Genomic DNA, 15000 nt, shown 5'->3' on the forward strand with positions numbered 1-15000 from the left:
CCTTGCCACGGCCTCGGCCCGCATGACATGCCACGGCCTCGGCCCGCATGCCTTGCAACGACCTCGGCCCGCATGCCATGCCACGGCCTCGGCCCGCATGACATGCCACGGCCTCGGCCCGCATGCCATGCCCCGGCGTCGCCCAACATGCCATGCCACGGCCACGGCCCGCATGCCATGCCACGGCCTCGGCCCGCATGCCTTGCTACGGCGTTGCCCAACATGCCATGCCACGGCCTCGGCCCGCATGCCTTGCCACCGCGTTGCCCAGCATGCCATGCCACCGCGTTGCCCGGCGTGCCATGCCTTAGCCTTGGCCAACATGTCGAGGCACGGCCTCGGCCCGCATGCCTTGCTACGGCGTCGCCCAACATGCCATGCCACGGCCTCGGCCCGCATGCCATGCCACGGCCTCGGCCCGCATGCCTTGCTACGGCGTCGCCCAACATGCCATGCCACGGCCTCGGCCCGCATGCCATGCCACGGCCTCGGCCCGCATGCCATGCCACGGCCTCGGCCCGCATGCCTTGCCACGGCCTCGGCCCGCATGACATGCCACGGCCTCGGCCCGCATGCCTTGCAACGGCCTCGGCCCGCATGCCATGCCACGGCCTCGGCCCGCATGACATGCCACGGCCTCGGCCCGCATGCCATGCCCCGGCGTCGCCCAACATGCCATGCCACGGCCACGGCCCGCATGCCATGCCACGGCCTCGGCCCGCATGCCTTGCTACGGCGTTGCCCAACATGCCATGCCACGGCCTCGGCCCGCATGCCTTGCCACCGCGTTGCCCAGCATGCCATGCCACCGCGTTGCCCGGCGTGCCATGCCTTAGCCTTGGCCAACATGTCGAGGCACGGCCTCGGCCCGCATGCCTTGCTACGGCGTCGCCCAACATGCCATGCCACGGCCTCGGCCCGCATGCTATGCCCAGGCCTCGGCCTCGGCTCGCATGCCATGCCACGGCCTCGGCCCGCATGACATGCCACGGCCTCGGCCCGCATGCCATGCTACGGCCTCGGCCCGCATGCCTTGCCACGGCGTTGCCCAACATGCCATGCCACGGCCTCGGCCCGCATGCCTTGCCACGGCCTCGGCCCGTATGCCATGCCACGGCCTCGGCCCGCATGCCATACCACGGCCTCGGCCCGCATGACATGCCACGGCCTCGGCCCGCATGCCATGCCACGGCCTCGGCCCGCATGCCTTGCCACGGCGTTGCCCAACATGCCATGCCACGGCCTCGGCCCGCATGCCTTGCCACCGCGTTGCCCAGCATGCCATGCCACCGCGTTGCCCGGCGTGCAATGCCTTAGCCTTGGCCAACATGTCGAGCCACGGCCTCGGCCCGCATGCCTTGCTACGGCGTCGCCCAACATGCCATGCCACGGCCTCGGCCCGCATGCCATGCCACGGCCTCGGCCCGCATGCCTTGCTACGGTGTCGCCCAACATGCCATGCCACGGCCACGGCCCGCATGCCATGCCAGGGCCTCGGCCCGCATGCCATGCCACGGCTTCGGCCCGCATGCCATGCCACGGCCTCGGCCCGCATGACATGCCACGGCCTCGGCCCGCATGCCATGCCACGGCCTCGGCCCGCATGCCTTGCCACGGCGTTGCCCAACATGCCATGCCACGGCCTCGGCCCGCATGCCATGCCATGCCACGGCCTGCATGTCTTGCCACGGCGTTGCCAAACATGCCATGCCACGGCCTCGGCCCGCATGCCATGCCCCGGCGTCGCCCAACATGCCATGCCACGGCCACGGCCCGCATGCCATGCCACGGCCTCGGCCCGCATGCCTTGCTACGGCGTTGCCCAGCATGCCATGCCACGGCCTCGGCCCGCATGCCTTGCCACCGCGTTGCCCAGCATGACATGCCACCGCGTTGCCCGGCGTGCCATGCATTAGCCTTGGCCAACATGTCGAGGCACGGCCTCGGTCCGCATGCCTTGCTACGGCGTCGCCCAACATGCCATGCCACGGCCTCGGCCCGCATGCCATGCCAAGGCCTCGGCCCGCATGCCATGCCACGGCCTCGGCCCGCATGACATGCCACGGCCTCGGCCCGCATGCCATGCCACGGCCTCGGCCCGCATGCCTTGCCACGGCGTTGCCTAACATGCCATGCCACGGCCTCGGCCCGCATGCCATGCCATGCCACGGCCCGCATGTCTTGCCACGGCGTTGCCAAACATGCCATGCCACGGCCTCGGCCCGCATGCCATGCCACGGCGTCGCCCAACATGCCATGCCACGGCCTCGGCCCGCATGCCATGCCACGGCCTCGGCCCGCATGCCTTGCTACGGCGTTGCCCAATATGCCATGCCACGGCCTCGGCCCGCATGCCTTGCCACCGCGTTGCCCAGCACGCCATGCCACCGCGTTGCCCGGCGTGCCATGCCTTAGCCTTGGCCAACATGTCGAGGCACGGCCTCGGCCCGCATGCCTTGCTACGGCGTCGCCCAACATGCCATGCCACGGCCTCGGCCCGCATGCCATGCCAAGGCCTCGGCCCGCATGCCATGCCACGGCCTCGGCCCGCATGACATGCCACGGCCTCGGCACGCATGCCATGCCACGGCCTCGGCCCGCATGCCTTGCCACGGCGTTGCCCAACATGCCATGCCACGGCCTCGGCCCGCATGCCATGCCATGCCACGGCCCGCATGTCTTGCCACGGCGATGCCAAACATGCCATGCCACGGCCTCGGCCCGCATGCCATGCCACGGCGTCGCCCAACATGCCATGCCACGGCCACGGCCCGCATGCCATGCCACGGCCTCGGCCCGCATGCCATGCCACGGCCTCGGCCCGCATGCCTTGCTACGGCGTTGCCCAACATGCCATGCCACGGCCTCGGCCCGCATGCCTTGCCACCGCGTTGCCCTGCATGCCACGCCACCGCGTTGCCCGGCGTGCCATGCCTTAGCCTTGGCCAACATGTCGAGGCACGGCCTCGGCCCGCATGCCTTGCCACGGCGTCGGCCAACATGCCATGCCACGGCCTCGGCCCGCATGCCATGCCACGGCCTCGGCCCGCATGCCATGCCACAGCCTCGGCCCGCATGACATGCCACGGCCTCGGCCCGCATGCCATGCCACGGCCTCGGCCCGCATGCCTTGCGACGGCGTCGCCCAACATGCCATGCCACGGCCTCGGCCCGCATGCCATGCCACGGCCTCGGCCCGCATGCCTTGCCACGGCGTTGCCCAACATGCCATGCCACGGCCTCGGCCCGCATGTCTTGCCACGGCGTTGCCAAACATGCCATGCCACGGCCTCGGCCCGCATGCCATGCCACGGCGTCGCCCAACATGCCATGCCACGGCCACGGCCCGTATGCCATGCCACGGCCTCGGCCCGCATGCCTTGCGACGGCGTTGCCCAACATGCCATGCCACGGCCTCGGCCCGCATGCCTTGCCACGGCGTCGCCCAACATGCCATGCCACGGCATCGGCCCGCATGCCATGCCACGGCCTCGGCCCGCATGCCATGCCACGGCCTCGGCCCGCATGCCTTGCGACGGCGTTGCCCAACATGCCATGCCACGGCCTTGGCCCGCATGCCATGCCATGCCACGGCCCGCATGTCTTGCCACGGCGTTGCCAAACATGCCATGCCACGGCCTCGGCCCGCATGCCATGCCACGGCGTCGCCCAACATGACATGCCACGGCCACGGCCCGCATGCCATGCCACGGCCTCGGCCCGCATGCCTTGCTACGGCGTTGCCCAACATGCCATGCCACGGCCTCGGCCCGCATGCCTTGCCACCGCGTTGCCCTGCATGCCATGCCACCGCGTTGCCCGGCGTGCCATGCCTTAGCCTTGGCCAACATGTCGAGGCACGGCCTCGGCCCGCATGCCTTGCTACGGCGTCGCCCAACATGCCATGCCACGGCCTCGGCCCGCATGCCATGCCACGGCCTCGGCCCGCATGCCATGCCACGGCCTCGGCCCGCATGACATGCCACGGCCTCGGCCCGCATGCCATGCCCCGGCCTCGGCCCGCATGCCATGCCACGGCCTTGGCCCGCATGCCTTGCCACGGCGTTGCCCAACATGCCATGCCACGGCCTCGGCCCGCATGCCATGCCATGCCACGGCCCGCATGTCTTGCCACGGCGTTGCCAAACATGCCATGCCACGGCCTCGGCCCGCATGCCATGCCACGGCGTCGCCCAACATGCCCTGCCACGGCCACGGCCCGCATGCCATGCCACGGCCTCGGCCCGCATGCCTTGCGACGGCGTCGCCCAACATGCCATGCCACGGCCTCGGCCCGCATGCCTTGCCACGGCGTCGCCCAACATGCCATGCCACGGCCTCGGCCCGCATGCCATGCCACGGCCTCGGCCCGCATGCCATGCCACGGCCTCGGCCCGCATGCCATGCCACGGCCTCGGCCCGCATGCCATGCCACGGCCTCGGCCCGCATGACATGCCACGGCCTCGGCCCGCATGCCAAGCCACGTCCTCGGCCCGCATGACAAGCCACGGCCTCGGCCCGCATGCCACGCCACGGCCTCGGCCCGCATGCCTTGCCACGGCCTCGGCCCGCATGCCTTGCCACAGCCTCGGCCAGCATGCCTTGCCACGACGTCGCCCAACTTGCCATGCCACGGCCTCGCCCCGCATGCCATGCCACGGCCTCGGCCCGCATGCCTTGCTACGGCGTCGCCCAACATGCCATGCCACGGCCTCGGCCCGCATGCCTTGCGACGGCGTCGCCAAACATGCAATGCCACGGCCTCGGCCCGCATGCCATGCCACGGCCTCGGCCCGCGTGCCTTGCTACGACGTTGCCCAACATGCCATGCCACGGCCCCGGCCCGCATGCCTTGCCACCGCGTTGCCCAGCATGCCATGCCACCGCGTTGCCCGGCGTTCCATGCCTTAGCCTTGACCAACATGTCCTGCCATGGCCTCGGCCCGCATGCCATGCCATGCCACGGCCCGCATGTCTTGCCACGGCCTCGGACCGCATGCCTTGCTACGGCGTCGCCCAACATGCCATGCCACGGCCTCGGCCCGCATGCCTTGCTACGGCGTCGCCCAACATGCCATGGCACGGTCTTGGTCAGCATGCCATGCCATGGCACCGCCTTGTGCAGCGTTGGCCAGCATGCCTTGGCCGGCATGCCATGCCAATGCCTTGGGCCAACATGGCGTGCCACGGGCTGGGCGAGCATGGCATGCCACGGGCTGGGCGAGCATGCCACGCCACGGCCTTGGCTAGCAGCAAGGCATGCCACGGCCTCGGCGAGCATGCCACGCCACGGCCTTGGCTAGCAGCAAGGCATGCCACGGCCTCGGCGAGCATGCCATGCCATGGCCAAGGCCAAGGCCAAGGCCAAGGCCAAGGCAGTGGGCAAGGCCAAGTCCCTGTGCAAGGCATGGCCAAGGCCAAGGCCAAGGCCGCGGGCAAAGGCCAAGGCCAAGGCCATGGCATGCCACCGCCTTGATCGATCTTTTTGAACATGATTCTTTTATAATCTTATCCAAACCGTGCAACACAATTAAAAATGCACTACAATCAATTTTAAATGTCATTCCCTATTTTTTTGCAATTTTCCTTGAGGTTTTCGAATTTTTAAAGTCCTTATTTGGCAAAAAAAATCAAAATAAAATAAAAAAAATGAAAAAATAATTTAATAATTTCTATAATTACTAGTGAATCATCCTTTAATTATTGGAATTTTTCCATAATTTTTTGACCATTTTTATTAATTTTTATTATTTTTAAAGTATTAAAATCGAAATAAATTAAAATAAAATATTTCCGGTAAAAAAATATTTTTTTTAATTTTTTTTATGGTGTATTAAATTATTTCCTACAACTTTCATGTTGAAAGTTTTGGCAAAAAACCATTACTTTTTAAAAAAACCCCATTATGACTCCTCGAACATGCTTGATGTTTCCTCCTGCCAGATTGAAAAGGGCTTAACAGGCTATTATAAGGGGGGGGCACCTCCCTTGCCCAGGGCAAGGCAGTGTCAGGTACGCCCCATGTTGGGCGCGGCCTGGGCTGCGGCCTTGGGTTACATGCACTGCGGCTCGACCGCGGCCTGGGCTGCGGCCTGGGGCGGCTCGGCCGCGGCCTTGGGCGGCCTGGACCGCGGCCTTGGGCGGCCTTGGGCGGCTCGGGCGCGGCCTGGGCGCGGCCTTGGGCGGCCTGGGCGCGGCCTTGCGCGGCCTGGGCGCGGCCTTGGGCAGCCTTGCGCGGCCTGGGCGCGGCCTTGCGCAGCCTGGACCGCGGCCTTGGGCGCGGCCTAGAGCAGCATGGCGTGGCATGCGCGCGGGCGTGGGCGGCCTGGCATGCGCGCGGCGTGGGCAGCACGGCATGGCATGCGCACGGCCTGGGCGGCCTGGCATGCAGCCGGGCTGGCATGCCCGCGGCGTGGGCAGCACGGCATGGCATGCGCACGGCCTGGGCGGCCTGGCATGCAGCCGGCCTGGGCAGCACGGCATGGCATGCGCACGGCCTGGGCGGCCTGGCATGCAGCCGGCCTGGGCAGCACGGCCTGGGCGGCCTGGCATGCAGCCGGCCAGGGCAGCCTGGCCTGGCATGCCGGCGGCGTGGGCAGCGTGGCCTGTGCGAATACCGCGCGCGTGGTCTTTTTGACCACGGTGCGCGTGTTGCGCGCATGGTCGCGCACGCCTTTGCACGCCTTCGCACGCAACGCACGTCTAGTGATGACAACCGCAGCCAAGGCAGCCCAGCCCCAAGGCCAAGGCCAGCAACATGGCATGCCACGGCCAAGGCAGCCCAGCCAAAGCCAGCAGCATGCCATGCCAAGGCCAAGGCCAGCAGCATGCCATGCCACGGCCAAGGCAGCCCAGCCAAAGCCAGCAGCATGCCATGCCAAGGCGAAGGCCAGCAGCATGCCATGCCACGGCCAAGGCAGCCCAGCCAAAGCCAGCAGCATGCCATGCCAAGGCCAAGGCCAGCAGCATGGCATGCCACGGCCAAGGCAGCCCAGCCAAAGCCAGCAGCATGCCATGCCAAGGCCAAGGCCAGCAGCATGCCATGCCACGGCCAAGGCAGGCCAGCCAAAGCCAGCAGCATGCCATGCCAAGGCCAAGGCCAGCAGCATGCCATGCCACGGCCAAGGCAGGCAAGCCAAAGCCAGCAGCATGCCATGCCAAGCCAAGGCCAGCAGCATGCCATGCCAAGGCCAAGGCAGCCCAGCCAAAGCCAGCAGCATGCCATGCCAAGGCCAAGGCCAGCAGCATGCCATGCCGCGGCCAAGGCAGCCCAGCCAAAGCCAGCAGCATGCCATGCCAAGGCCAAGGCCAGCAGCATGCCATGCCCCGGCCAAGGCAGCCTAGCCAAAGCCAGCAGCATGCCATGCCAAGGCCAAGGCCAGCAGCATGCCATGCCATGGCCAAGGCAGGCTAGCCAAAGCCAGCAGCATGCCATGCCAAGGCCAAGGCCAGCAGCATGCCATGCCACGGCCAAGGCAGCCCAGCCAAAGCCAGCAGAATGCCATGCCAAGGCCAAGGCCAGCAGCATGCCATGCCACGGCCAAGGCAGGCCACCCAAAGCCAGCAGCATGCCATGCCAAGGCCAAGGCCAGCAGCATGCCATGCCACGGCCAAGGCAGGCCAGCCAAAGCCAGCAGCATGCCATGCCAAGCCAAGGCCAGCAGCATGCCATGCCAAGGCCAAGGCAGCCCAGCCAAAGCCAGCAGCATGCCATGCCAAGGCCAAGGCCAGCAGCATGCCATGCCACGGCCAAGGCAGGCCAGCCAAAGCCAGCAGCATGCCATGCCAAGCCAAGGCCAGCAGCATGCCATGCCAAGGCCAAGGCAGCCCAGCCAAAGCCTGCAGCATGCCATGCCAAGGCCAAGGCCAGCAGCATGCCATGCCACGGCCAAGGCAGCCCAGCCAAAGCCAGCAGCATGCCATGCCAAGGCCAAGGCCAGCAGCATGGCATGCCACGGCCAAGGCAGCCCAGCCAAAGCCAGCAGCATGCCATGCCAAGGCCAAGGCCAGCAGCATGCCATGCCACGGCCAAGGCAGGCCAGCCAAAGCCAGCAGCATGCCATGCCAAGGCCAAGGCCAGCAGCATGCCATGCCACGGCCAAGGCAGGCAAGCCAAAGCCAGCAGCATGCCATGCCAAGCCAAGGCCAGCAGCATGCCATGCCAAGGCCAAGGCAGCCCAGCCAAAGCCAGCAGCATGCCATGCCAAGGCCAAGGCCAGCAGCATGCCATGCCACGGCCAAGGCAGCCCAGCCAAAGCCAGCAGCATGCCATGCCAAGGCCAAGGCCAGCAGCATGCCATGCCACGGCCAAGGCAGGCCAGCCAAAGCCAGCAGCATGCCATGCCAAGCCAAGGCCAGCAGCATGCCATGCCAAGGCCAAGGCAGCCCAGCCAAAGCCAGCAGCATGCCATGCCAAGGCCAAGGCCAGCAGCATGCCATGCCACGGCCAAGGCAGCCCAGCCAAAGCCAGCAGCATGCCATGCCAAGGCCAAGGCCAGCAGCATGCCATGCCACGGCCAAGGCAGGCAAGCCAAAGCCAGCAGCATGCCATGCCAAGCCAAGGCCAGCAGCATGCCATGCCAAGGCCAAGGCAGCCCAGCCAAAGCCAGCAGCATGCCATGCCAAGGCCAAGGCCAGCAGCATGCCATGCCACGGCCAAGGCAGGCCAGCCAAAGCCAGCAGCATGCCATGCCAAGGCCAAGGCCAGCAGCATGCCATGCCACGGCCAAGGCACCCCAGCCAAAGCCAGCAGCATGCCATGCCAAGGCCAAGGCCAGCAGCATGCCATGCCACGGCCAAGGCAGGCCAGCCAAAGCCAGCAGCATGCCATGCCAAGCCAAGGCCAGCAGCATGCCATGCCAAGGCCAAGGCAGCCCAGCCAAAGCCAGCAGCATGCCATGCCAAGGCCAAGGCCAGCAGCATGCCATGCCACGGCCAAGGCAGCCCAGCCAAAGCCAGTAGCATGCCATGCCAAGGCCAAGGCCAGCGGCATGCCATGCCAAGGCCAAGGCAGCCCAGCCAAAGCCAGCAGCATGCCAGGCCAAGGCCAAGGCCAGCAGCATGCCATGCCACGGCCAAGGCAGCCCAGCCAAAGCCAGCAGCATGCCATGCCAAGGCCAAGGCCAGCAGCATGCCATGCCACGGCCAAGGCAGGCCAGCCAAAGCCAGCAGCATGCCATGCCAAGGCCAAGGCCAGCAGCATGCCATGCCACGGCCAAGGCAGGCCAGCCAAAGCCAGCAGCATGCCATGCCAAGCCAAGGCCAGCAGCATGCCATGCCAAGGCCAAGGCAGCCCAGCCAAAGCCAGCAGCATGCCATGCCAAGGCCAAGGCAGCCCAGCCAAAGCCAGCAGCATGCCATGCCAAGGCCAAGGCCAGCAGCATGCCATGCCACGGCCAAGGCAGCCCAGCCAAAGCCAGCAGCATGCCACGCCAAGGCCAAGGCCAGCAGCATGCCATGCCACGGCCAAGGCAGGCCAGCCAAAGCCACCAGCATGCCATGCCAAGCCAAGGCCAGCAGCATGCCATGCCAAGGCCAAGGCAGCCCAGCCAAAGCCAGCAGCATGCCATGCCAAGGCCAAGGCCAGCAGCATGCCATGCCACGGCCAAGGCAGCCCAGCCAAAGCCAGCAGAATGCCATGCCAAGGCCAAGGCCAGCAGCATGCCATGCCACGGCCAAGGCAGGCCAACCAAAGCCAGCAGCATGCCATGCCAAGGCCAAGGCCAGCAGCATGCCATGCCACGGCCAAGGCAGGCCAGCCAAAGCCAGCAGCATGCCATGCCAAGCCAAGGCCAGCAGCATGCCATGCCAAGGCCAAGGCAGCCCAGCCAAAGCCAGCAGCATGCCATGCCAAGGCCAAGGCCAGCAGCATGCCATGCCACGGCCAAGGCAGGCCAGCCAAAGCTAGCAGCATGCCATGCCAAGCCAAGGCCAGCAGCATGCCATGCCAAGGCCAAGGCAGCCCAGCCAAAGCCAGCAGCATGCCATGCCAAGGCCAAGGCCAGCAGCATGCCATGCCACGGCCAAGGCAGCCCAGCCAAAGCCAGCAGCATGCCATGCCAAGGCCAAGGCCAGCAGCATGGCATGCCACGGCCAAGGCAGCCCAGGCAAAGCCAGCAGCATGCCATGCCAAGGCCAAGGCCAGCAGCATGCCATGCCACGGCCAAGGCAGGCCAGCCAAAGCCAGCAGCATGCCATGCCAAGGCCAAGGCCAGCAGCATGGCATGCCACGGCCAAGGCAGGCAAGCCAAAGCCAGCAGCATGCCATGCCAAGCCAAGGCCAGCAGCATGCCATGCCACGGCCAAGGCAGGCCAGCCAAAGCCAGCAGCATGCCCTGCCAAGCCAAGGCCAGCAGCATGCCGTGCCAAGGCCAAGGCAGCCCAGCCAAAGCCAGCAGCATGCCATGCCAAGGCCAAGGCCAGCAGCATGCCCTGCCACGGCCAATGCAGGCCAGCCAAAGCCAGCAGCACGCCATGCCAAGCCAAGGCCAGCAGCATGCCATGCCAAGGCCAAGGCAGCCCAGCCAAAGCCAGCAGCATGCCATGCCAAGGCCAAGGCCAGCAGCATGCCATGCCACGGCCAAGGCAGCCCAGCCAAAGCCAGCAGCATGCCAAGCCAAGGCCAAGGCCAGCAGCATGCCATGCCACGGCCAAGGCAGCCCAGCCAAAGCCAGCAGCATGCCATGCCAAGGCCAAGGCCAGCAGCATGCCATGCCACGGCCAAGGCAGCCCAGCCAAAGCCAGCAGCATGCCACGCCAAGGCCAAGGCCAGCAGGATGGCATGCCACGGCCAAGGGAGTACAGCCAAAGCCAGCAGCATGCCATGCCAAGGCCAAGGCCAGCAGCATGCCATGCCACGGCCAAGGCAGGCCGGCCAAAGCCAGCAGCATGCCATGCCAAGGCCAAGGCCAGCAGCATGCCATGCCACGGCCAAGGCAGGCCAGCCAAAGCCAGCAGCATGCCATGCCAAGCCAAGGCCAGCAGCATGCCATGCCAAGGCCAAGGCAGGCCAGCCAAAGCCAGCAGCATGCCATGCCAAGGCCAAGGCCAGCAGCATGGCATGCCACGGCCAAGGCAGCCCAGCCAAAGCCAGCAGCATGCCATGCCAAGCCAAGGCCAGCAGCATGCCATGCCAAGGCCAAGGCAGCCCAGCCAAAGCCAGCAGCATGCCATGCCAAGGCCAAGGCAGCTGCATGCCATGCCACGGCCAAGGCAGCCCAGCCAAAGCCAGCAGCATGCCATGCCAAGGCCAAGGCCAGCAGCATGCCATGCCACGGCGAAGGCAGGCCAGCCAAAGCCAGCAGCATGCCATGCCAAGGCCAAGGCCAGCAGCATGCCATGCCATGCCACGGCCAAGGCAGCCCAGCCAAAGCCAGCAGCATGCCATGCCAAGGCCAAGGCCAGCAGCATGGCATGGCCCGGGGAAGGCAGCCCAGCCAAAGCCAGCAGCATGCCATGCCAAGGCCAAGGCCAGCAGCATGCCATGCCAAGGCCAAGGCCAAGGCCAAGGCAGCCCATCCGAAGCCAGCAACATTCCATGCCGAGGCCAACGCTGCCCAGCCAAGGCCAGCGGCATGCCATGCCAAGGCCAAGCCCAGCCGCATGTCTTGCCACGGCCTTGTCCCGCAGCGTGGCGTGCCTTGGCCTTGGGCTAGAACATCGCATGCCACGCCCTTGGCAAGCAATCCTGTCCCTCGTGTAATTGCCATTTGGTTTGGCTTTGACTTACGTATATGTTGCCCTGCGAAATGCATGTCCCTCGGGTAATAGCCGTTTGGTTGCCTTTGACTTGCGAACACGTTGCTAGTGCTTTCCCCAGTGGAAGCTTGTTGGGAAAAGTATGTCCCTCGGAAGTTGCCTGTTGCATTCGAGCTATCCGATGCTTGCTCGGTTTCTCTAAGAGTTTTTGCACGTTCGTTGGGCTTTTTAATTATTTATTTACTCATAAAAATTATAATAAAATAAATAAAAAATAAAAAAATAATTGAAAAAATTACTATAATTACTAGTGCCTCATCTTATAATTGTTGGAATTTTTCTAGAATTTTTTAAGTATTTTTAGTAATTTTTATTATTTTTTAAGTATTAAAATTGAAATAAATTAAAATAAAATATTCCGGTGGCCAAATATTTTTTTGTAATTTTTTTTATGGTGTATTAAATTATTTCATACAACTTTCATGTTGAAAGTTTTGGCAAAAAACCATTACTTTTTAAAAAAACCCCATTATGACTCCTCAAACATGGTTGATGTTTCCTCCTGCCAGATTGAAAAGGGCTTAACAGGCTATTATAAGGGGGGGGCACCTCCCTTAAGGCTGGCCAGCATGGCCAGGCCACAGGCCACGCCTATGCCTAGGCGGGCGCTTGGCACATGCCATCGCTTGGCTTGTGGCATTGGCTTGTGGCATCGAAACTACATAGCCAAGCACGGGATGCGTCTAGTGGCGGCCCGCGGTGGTGGCGGTGGCACGTTGGCCTAGGCCAGCATGCCATGCCACAGCCTTGGCCAGCAACATGGCATGCCAAAGCCTTGGCCAGCAGCATGCCATGCCCTGGCCTTGGCAAGCATGTCATGCCACGGCCTTGGCCAGCAGCATGCCATGCCACGGCCTTGGCCAGCAGCATTCCATGCCCCGGCCTTCGCCAGCATGTCATGCCACGGCCTTGGCCAGCAGCATGCCATGCCACAGCCTTGGCCAGCAACATGGCATGCCAAAGCCTTGGCCAGCAGCACGCCATGCCCCGGCCTTGGCAAGCTTGTCATGCCACGGCCATGGCCAGCAGCTTGCCATGCCCCGGCCTTGGCCAGCAGCGTGCCATGCCACGACCTTGGCCAGCAGCTTGCCATGCCCCGGCCTTGGCCAGCAGCATGCCATGCCACGGCCTTGGCCAGCAACATGGCATGCCAAAGCCTTGGCCAGCAGCATGCCCTGCCCCGGCCTTGGCCGGCAGCATGCCATGCCGCGGCCTTGGCCGGCAGCATGGCAAGCCCAAGCCTTGGTCAGCAGCATGCCATGCCAACGCCTTGGCCAGCAGCATGCCTTGCCACGGCCTCGTCCAGCAGCATGGCATGCCGCGCCACGGCCTCGGCCATCAGCATGCCTTGCCACGGCCTCGGCCATCAGCATGCCTTGCCACGGCCTCGGCCATCAGCATGCCTTGCCACGGCCTCGGCCATCAGCATGTCTTGCCACGGCCTTGTCCAGCAGCATGGCATGCCCCGGCCTTGGCCAGCAGCATGTCATGCCACGGCCTTGGCAAGCATGCCAAGCCACGGCCTTGGCAAGCATGCCATGTCCCTCGGGTAATTCTACAAGTTGCCTTGCGAAATGCATGTCCCTCGGTTAAATTGCCATTTGGTTGGCTTTGGCGTGCGAACGAGTTGCCTGTGCTTTCCTTGTGGAAGCTTGTTGCGAGAAGTATGTCCCTCGAAAGTTGCCTGTTGAGTTTGTTATTTGCATTCGCGCTAACCGGTGCTTGCTCGGCCTCTCTAAATGTTTTCGCGCGTTCGTCGGGCTTCTTAGTCCTTCGGGGTGTGATTCGTTTTGGGGGGCTGGTGCACAGTGTACGTCGTGGCGCGTGAGTTGTGTTCGGTTTGTGCGAGTTGGACGGATCCCTGCCTGTGCAGCGAACTCCACTGGTGCATTCCTCCATGTCCCTCGGGTGATGCCTTTAGGTTGTCTTCGACTCGCCTTCGGGTTGCCTGCGCTTCCCTAGTGGAAGGTGCCTTGCGAAAGGCGTGTCCCTCGGGTAATTGCCATTTGGTTGGCTTTGACGTTCGAACGAGTTGCCTATGCTTTCCTAGTGGAAGCTTGTTGCGAAAAGTATGTCCCTCGAAAGTTGCCTGTTGCGCTTGTTATTTGCATTCGCGCTAACCGGTGCTTGCTCGGCCTCTCTAAATGTTTTCGCGCGTTCGTCGGGCTTCCTGGTCCTTCGGGGGGTGATTCGTTTTGGGGGGCTGGTGCACAGTGTACGTCGTGGCGCGTGAGTTGTGTTCGGTTTGTGCGAGTTGGACGGATCCCTGCCTGTGCAGCGAACTCCACTGGTGCATTCCTCCATGTCCCTCGGGTGATGCCTTTAGGTTGTCTTCGACTCGCCTTCGGGTTGCCTGCGCTTCCCTAGTGGAAGGTGCCTTGCGAAAATCGTGTCCCTCGGGTAATTGCCATTTGGTTGGCTTTGACGTTCGAACGAGTTGCCTGTGCTTTCCTAGTGGAAGCTTGTTGCGAAAAGTATGTCCCTCGAAAGTTGCCTGTTGCGCTTGTTACTTGCATTCGCGCTAACCGGTGCTTGCTCGGCCTCTCGAAATGTTTTCGCGCGTTCGTCGGGCTTCTTAGTCCTTCGGGGGGTGATTCGTTTTGGGGGGCTGGTGCACAGTGTACGTCGTGGCGCGTGAGTTGTGTTCGGTTTGTGCGAGTTGGACGGATCCCTGCCTGTGCAGCGAACTCCACTGGTGCATTCCTCCATGTCCCTCGGGTGATCGCCTTTAGGTTGTCTTCGACTCGCCTTCGGGTTGTCTGCGCTTCCCTAGTGGAAGGTGCCTTGCGAAAAGCATGTCCCTCGGGTAATTGCCATTTGGTTGGCTTTGACGTTCGAACGAGTTGCCTGTGCTTTCCTAGTGGAAGTTTGTTGCGAAAAGTATGTCCCTCGAAAGTTGCCTGTTGCGCTTGTTATTTGCGTTCGCGCTAACCGGTGCTTGCTCGGCCTCTCTAAATGTTTTCGCGCGTTCGTCGGGCTTCTTGGTCCTTCGGGGGGTGATTCGTTTTGGGGGGCTGGTGCATAGTGTACGTCGTGGCGCGTGAGTTGTGTTCGGTTTGTGCGAGTTGGACGAATCCCTGCCTGTGCAGCGAACTCCACTGGTGCATTCCTCCATGTCCATCGGGTAAAATGCCTTAAGGTTGTCTTCGACTCGCCTTCGAGTTGCCTGCGCTTCCCTAGTGGAAGGTGCCTTGCGAAAAGCGTGTCCCTCGGTTAATTGCCATTTGGATGGCTTTGACTTA

Source organism: Camellia sinensis, chromosome 14 (assembly GCF_055761805.1).
Source record: "Camellia sinensis isolate YWXY chromosome 14, ASM5576180v1, whole genome shotgun sequence".
NCBI classification, from domain to species: domain Eukaryota; kingdom Viridiplantae; phylum Streptophyta; class Magnoliopsida; order Ericales; family Theaceae; genus Camellia; species Camellia sinensis.